The sequence below is a fragment of the Tribolium madens genome, unplaced genomic scaffold (assembly GCF_015345945.1).
Source record: "Tribolium madens isolate multiple individuals breed KSU strain unplaced genomic scaffold, Tmad_KSU_1.1 Scaffold_91;HRSCAF=231;Tcas5.2_LG7, whole genome shotgun sequence".
NCBI lineage: Eukaryota > Metazoa > Arthropoda > Insecta > Coleoptera > Tenebrionidae > Tribolium > Tribolium madens.
The window spans coordinates 4,231,573-4,237,572 of record NW_025401063.1 but is presented as its reverse complement, the minus strand read 5'-3'; the positions used below and the strand labels follow the sequence as shown (position 1 = coordinate 4,237,572).

The 6,000-nt window shown below is 30.7% G+C and overlaps 1 protein-coding gene across 1 annotated transcript in view; it reads right to left on the bottom strand.

Moving 5' to 3' along the window:
* The window catches only part of LOC123011880 (5-oxoprolinase), a 36,075-nt gene that overhangs the window by 2,635 nt on the left and 27,440 nt on the right, over positions 1-6,000 (bottom strand). The window lies entirely within an intron of this gene.

Genomic DNA, 6,000 nt, shown 5'->3' with positions numbered 1-6,000 from the left:
TAGAGAATTCTCCCCTTCATTGAAACACACGATCGACATTATGTAAAATCTCTCACGCTGCAAGTCACAATAAAACGGCAAATACACAATAGTAAAGCTATCTGTCTAAATCCCGCGAAAAAGGGAAAATGGAACGGCTCAATACTCGTCCATAGAAAAGAGTAAAATACATGTAAGCTCGTCATGATCTTGAAATATATGGCAATAATTGCCATTCAGCTTCTCGAATTGCATCAAACAAACTTTAGTGTTTACAGCAAGTGCAGCAATAGATATTACTCATCTCCCAGCGGGCTGGTAAGTAAGCAATTAGTGGAACTTGAGGCGAATCGCGCAATTAGTTGCTCGTTCACGTAAGCCCGGAATCGTCTATATCGAAATTATCACAGGAAAAATCTAATAAGACTGTTTAGAAGGCGAATTTCGAAGTTTTTTCACTGGAAGAGGTTTCTAGAGGGCTTTTATTAAACACTTTCGGCGAAATGAGCACGATGTGAGATGGGTATTAGCCTAGTCACTGCTCCCTTAATCCACATTACAGGCCAAGTTGAACTTTATAAAATTAACGAGGGGCGTGAAGATGCACGACAAAATGGATTTAATTCGAGAATGAAAAACAACCAAACCAAAATAAAAAAATCAATACAGAAAAAAAAGTTTGTTGTGTTTCATAAACATGGAATTTAAGTAAAAATTATTAAATTCGTTTTTAAATTATCAATTTATAATATAAAGAAGCACTTTTCAACATACGGCTCTTTTGGCTAAACCCCACATTAGAAGTATTAGGAGTTCTAACAATGATATCTATCTAAAATTTTGATTATAGCCATAATCGTTTAGATCCTGCTCATTTTCAAGATGGCAGCACTTCCGGTTACACCAGAAATGGATATCAACTTAAGTTATGTTTTTTATTACGTTTTTGGATTACTCAAGTAACTGATTTTGAGAGAGTTTTTATCAGACTTCTTTATACCTAAATGTAACCGTTTTTAAAGTATTTATACTTTTTTGAATTTTTTTAATTTGCATCTTCCTTTCCAAAAATCGATAACTCTAGTATTTTTAATTATTTTGAAATCGTATGTGGGAATATGAAAAAGAAAGGTTAGCGCTTTTCTTTCGTGTATTTATAATTAGAAGAATGATTAACAAATCTCCAAAATTTAAGGTTACGTTTGGGAAATTTCAAATATCTGTAACTGAATTTTTTCAAATTGTAGGCCCTAAGTTTTTCTTCACTAAAGGAAAGAGAATTTAATTCTGCATCGATTTGTATCAACATTCCCTATACCTAAATTTAATAATTTCCAAGTTGTTTTGACTTTTTTTTACAATAGAAGAAATTCATTACTATCCATGGTATCGTTTTCGCATAGTTTGGCATGGAAATATTTCTCAAGTAAGAAACGCCAAGTTTTTTTTCACAATTATGTTAATCTTTTCGTAAATACGTTTCCTAAACGTAACCTGACATTTTGGCGGTTTGTTTATTATTTTTACAATTTTGAATAAACCAAAAGAAAGATCTAACTTTTCTCTCTCGTATACCCAAATACGGTTTCACCATAATAGAAAATGGTAGAGTTATCGATTTTCGAATAAGAAGATTCCAATCCAAAAATTTTTAAAGTCTGAATATTTCGAAAACGGTTAAACTTAGGCATAGGAAAGACTAATGGAAACTCTTTCAAAATCACTTGAGTAATCCGAAAACGCAATAAAAAACATAGCTTTTTATTTAAAATAACGAAGTTGATATCCACTTCCGGTGTAACAGAAAGTACCCCCATCTTGAAAATATTTTCATTAAGCAGAACTTAGCCGACTATGGCTATAAACAAAATTTTAGGTAAATATCGTTGTTAGAATTCCCAGCATGTACAAGTAGACTTTTCTCAAAATTTTACATGTCAATCATCCTTTCCTGTTCTTGTAAAAATTACTAAAATTGTTTCCTTTGTGATTTACTCCTGTTTCTATTACAATTTCATTTTGTTGAAACATATTCTTTTTAGTTTTCTTTTCAAAAAAAAAAACATCAACATTTCTCATTTTGCAAAAATCTTACAAATTTTACAAAATAAAGCTCATAAAAATGCCATGCAATTAAAGTGTTGTATTTAAAAAAAGTGGAGGTATTGCCAGTTGTAATCTGTCATTTTAAAAAAATCGTACGAAGCCATGAAATATCGACTCACAGTTCGCCTTTATCTCAAAATATGCGTTAAAATTTGAAGAATCGACTGAAAAAAAGTTGGTTACGTTATCTTGAATAATTCTGACACATAAATTTACATAAGTCAAAAACTAATAGAGATAATTCTAAGAAACTGGGTGCGTTATATCGCCAATTTAGTAGCAAATTCAAAAATGTAACAAAAATTGGGGGTTTACATTAAAAAAAAGAGAACTTAATTGTGTATCTTATTTTCAAACATTCTGTATTAAATAAAAATATTTTTTTAAATGTGCTTTATTGCAGGACCTATCGTTTAGAAAAAAATCAAGTCGATAGCTTAGATAGAAAAGAAGTTACGGAACTCTGGATCACCCTGTATATGACAAGAGAAATTGCGCATAATATTGAAATAAGTAGTTATTTGTCTTAATTTTTTGAAATTTAAACAAAAAATTCAAAAATTTTGGTTTTCCCCTAAAGTAGATTAATTGTTAATAAAATGCGGATAAATCCAGTTGTCCAACTTCCCCCATCCTAACCACTGCGTTATTACGAGCATTAGACTTCTTCCTCGGAAGGATTACACGCAAACCGCTTTGAATCAAATATTCCTCGAGCTTCCAAGTTGGATTTACCAAAGATGGGCCTAAACAAAGTTATCCCAAATCCCCCGGATCATGCGATAATAAGAAACAAACACCACTCCTTTCGTCACCTTTTGTCGACTTGATGTAAAATTTACAAACGCATCGTCTGGTATTTGCTTTCYGCGGTGCGGATTTCTGTTTTATTTACAACAGACAAACGCAACGTGAATCGCGAATTATTGACGCTTTCGARGAAAGTACACCTAATTCCGGGACCGATAATGGCGGCGCTATTCAAGACGACTTCATTAAACTTCATAATTGGAATCTAACGAGGCAAACTAATTGGTTTTCTTAAATAGCAAGCGCCGGAACTAATCAGGCTTAGGCGATGATATAACGGCTTTTTTTCCTCGGAGTGATGCATCGCTCCCGGAGGATGTCCTGCGATCTCGAAACCCATTATAAGATGATCCCGGTAATGATAAATACACGACGTGGGACAACTAATTATTTTTCGCGCGGTGTCGATAAGATTTGGCACCAACACGAGCAATAAGACTCCCCAATAAATAATCTTTTGTCGTTTTTTGAGTTGTTGAAAAAAATAGAAAAAGCACATGAACTAGGTGTGAATCTAAATCTTTTAAAATACAAAAACAGAAAACAGAAGATTTCTATAAGTTTAAATTATTTAACTTTTAGGATTTTTTTAAATTTTGTATTGAATGTTTGTCAAAGAAATTAACCAATCAACCAACAACACTTTACTTAAAATCATCTACACTTAAAAATCCAAAGAATTGGCATTGAAGAAGAAGAAGAAGAAGCCATCTTAATTCATTTTTACTAAATGCACATTTAACTACTAAATTAAAAAAGACAAAATTATATTATTATACTAAAACAAATTCAATAATAAATTCTGCAACATTTACCTTCTACATACCAGGTGAATAAAAAGTATGGAACGAAGCGTTTTTCTCGTAAACTAACCACTTTACAAAAAAAATAATTAGTGTAGCGTAAAGTCCAATTAAAATGTGACCATTTATCAAGAATAACATTTTTCGAAATTTCTTTTAGTTTTCGGGTTTTAGAACAAAATTTTTTTTTTAAATGGCAACCCACCATGATAATTTTTTTAATTAAAGATTTTGATCTAAAAATGACCTTTAATTAAATAAAATTGTTTTTTAGCCAGTACTTTTTTTTTAATTAATTGTTAAAGTTGCGTTCCGAGCACATCACGAAGATTTTCCGAACTTAACCGAAGTGGTTGTTTCATGCTTTTCATCTTGGGAGAGCACTGATTTCTATGCAGGTGCTTTGGGGTGGTTTCGAATGGACTAAAAATAGAAGAAAATGATTTGTTTTTACATTTTTTGATCCATCCGGAACCACCCCAAAGCACCTGCACCAAAAACCGGGCTCTCCATCGACCAAAGTCATGAAACGACTCCCTCGTTCAAGTTCGGAAAATCTTCGTGATGGGCTCGGAACGCAACTTATTTACAATTTATTAAAAAAAAAGTACTGACTAGAAAACAAATCTGTTTATTTAGAGGTCATTTTTAGATCATAATCTTTAATTAAAAAAATTACCATAGTGGTTTGCCATTTAAAAAAAAAAATTTCCAGAACACGAAGACTAAAAAAAATTTCGAAAAATGTTATTCTTGATAAATGGTCACATTTTAATTGGACTTTACGCAACACTAATTATTTTTTTTGTAAAGTGGTTAGTTTACGAGAAAAACGCTTCGTTCCATACTTTTTATTCACCTGGTACATATAAAACCCATCAAAAAAATACCTACATACAGGATGTCCCAGCGAGTTGAAAAAGTCCTTTAGTAACCTTTAAATAGTAAAATTAAAAAAATATATAGAACATTGATAGATACTTCTCTAGTCCATCGAGTAAAATTATTTTCAACTATACAGCGAGTCTCAAAAATAAGTTACAATACAAACTTGTGTTTTTTTAAATAAAACAGCATATGTTTCTTAGCGTTTTTGGATGTAGCCTTTTATATCAATGTTTTTACGCTAAACTTATTACTAATAATATATTAATTGTATTATATATTATATATATTAATATTAATTGTTATTGTTTCTGTAGCCAAAAAGTGCACAGTTGCACAACAATTTATCAATCGATTAGATGCGAAAATAAAAAATAGGATGTTCCATTTTTTTATTTAACTTTTAACAAACTTCTTAATTTATTAATCTTTACAAATTCAAAACACTAAAAAATTGCAAAAGCTTTAAATTCTGTACTTTCTTCTTTGCAGAAGTAAGAAAAAATTGTTCTAACTGTCTTAGATTTTGTGTAATAAATTTTAAGAAGTGCATGTTTTCGTCAATAAAAACGTATTATTTCTAAAACTAAGCAAAATCGACTAATAACAAAAGTTTAGCGTAAAAACATTGTTTAAAAAGCTAGATTCAAAAATGCCAAGTAACATACGGTGTTTCATTTTAAAAACACAAGTTTACACAGTATTTTTCACATCGTAACTTATTTTTGGGACATGCTGTATGGTTGAAAATAATTTTAGGCGATGCACTAGATTATAGTATCTATCAATGTCCTATACAATTTTTTATTTTTTTTTACAGGACATCCTGTATATCGACACATCAGGATAATTTGTAATCGAGTGATCTTTGGATCCGAAAGCGTATGTCTGTTTTTAAACTAACTGCATGTAAAACGTCAAATAAAATGACAAGCCGAAAGATAAAACAGTAAAATGGGCTGGAATTAGTCGCCGACCGCGACGTATAATTTTAGGACCGTTCTTTTTTTTTCAATAAAACATATAAATTTAGTTATTAAAATCATCATCTTAATAATCAAGCCATTTTACCTTTTGACTTGTCATTTTATTTGTCGTTTCACAGATATACGTTTTTGGATCCAACGATGACTCGATTACAAATTATTTTGATCTCTCGATATAACACACAGCCCTACTATGTTTTTGCAGAAAAATGTTCCATTTTTCATCGACTACAATTAACTCTATTTTACAAAACAAAAAATTCAGTTTGATTTGAGACATATTTCACAATGGAGAGTACGAATCAATATAGTCTAGCTCAGTATCAAAATTGCATTCCACTTAAGTAAATTAGATTTACTTGATTTCAAATTAATTAAATAGATTAAATTAATTATGCAGAGAAAACAAAGCTAAAATTTTATTTTACAGT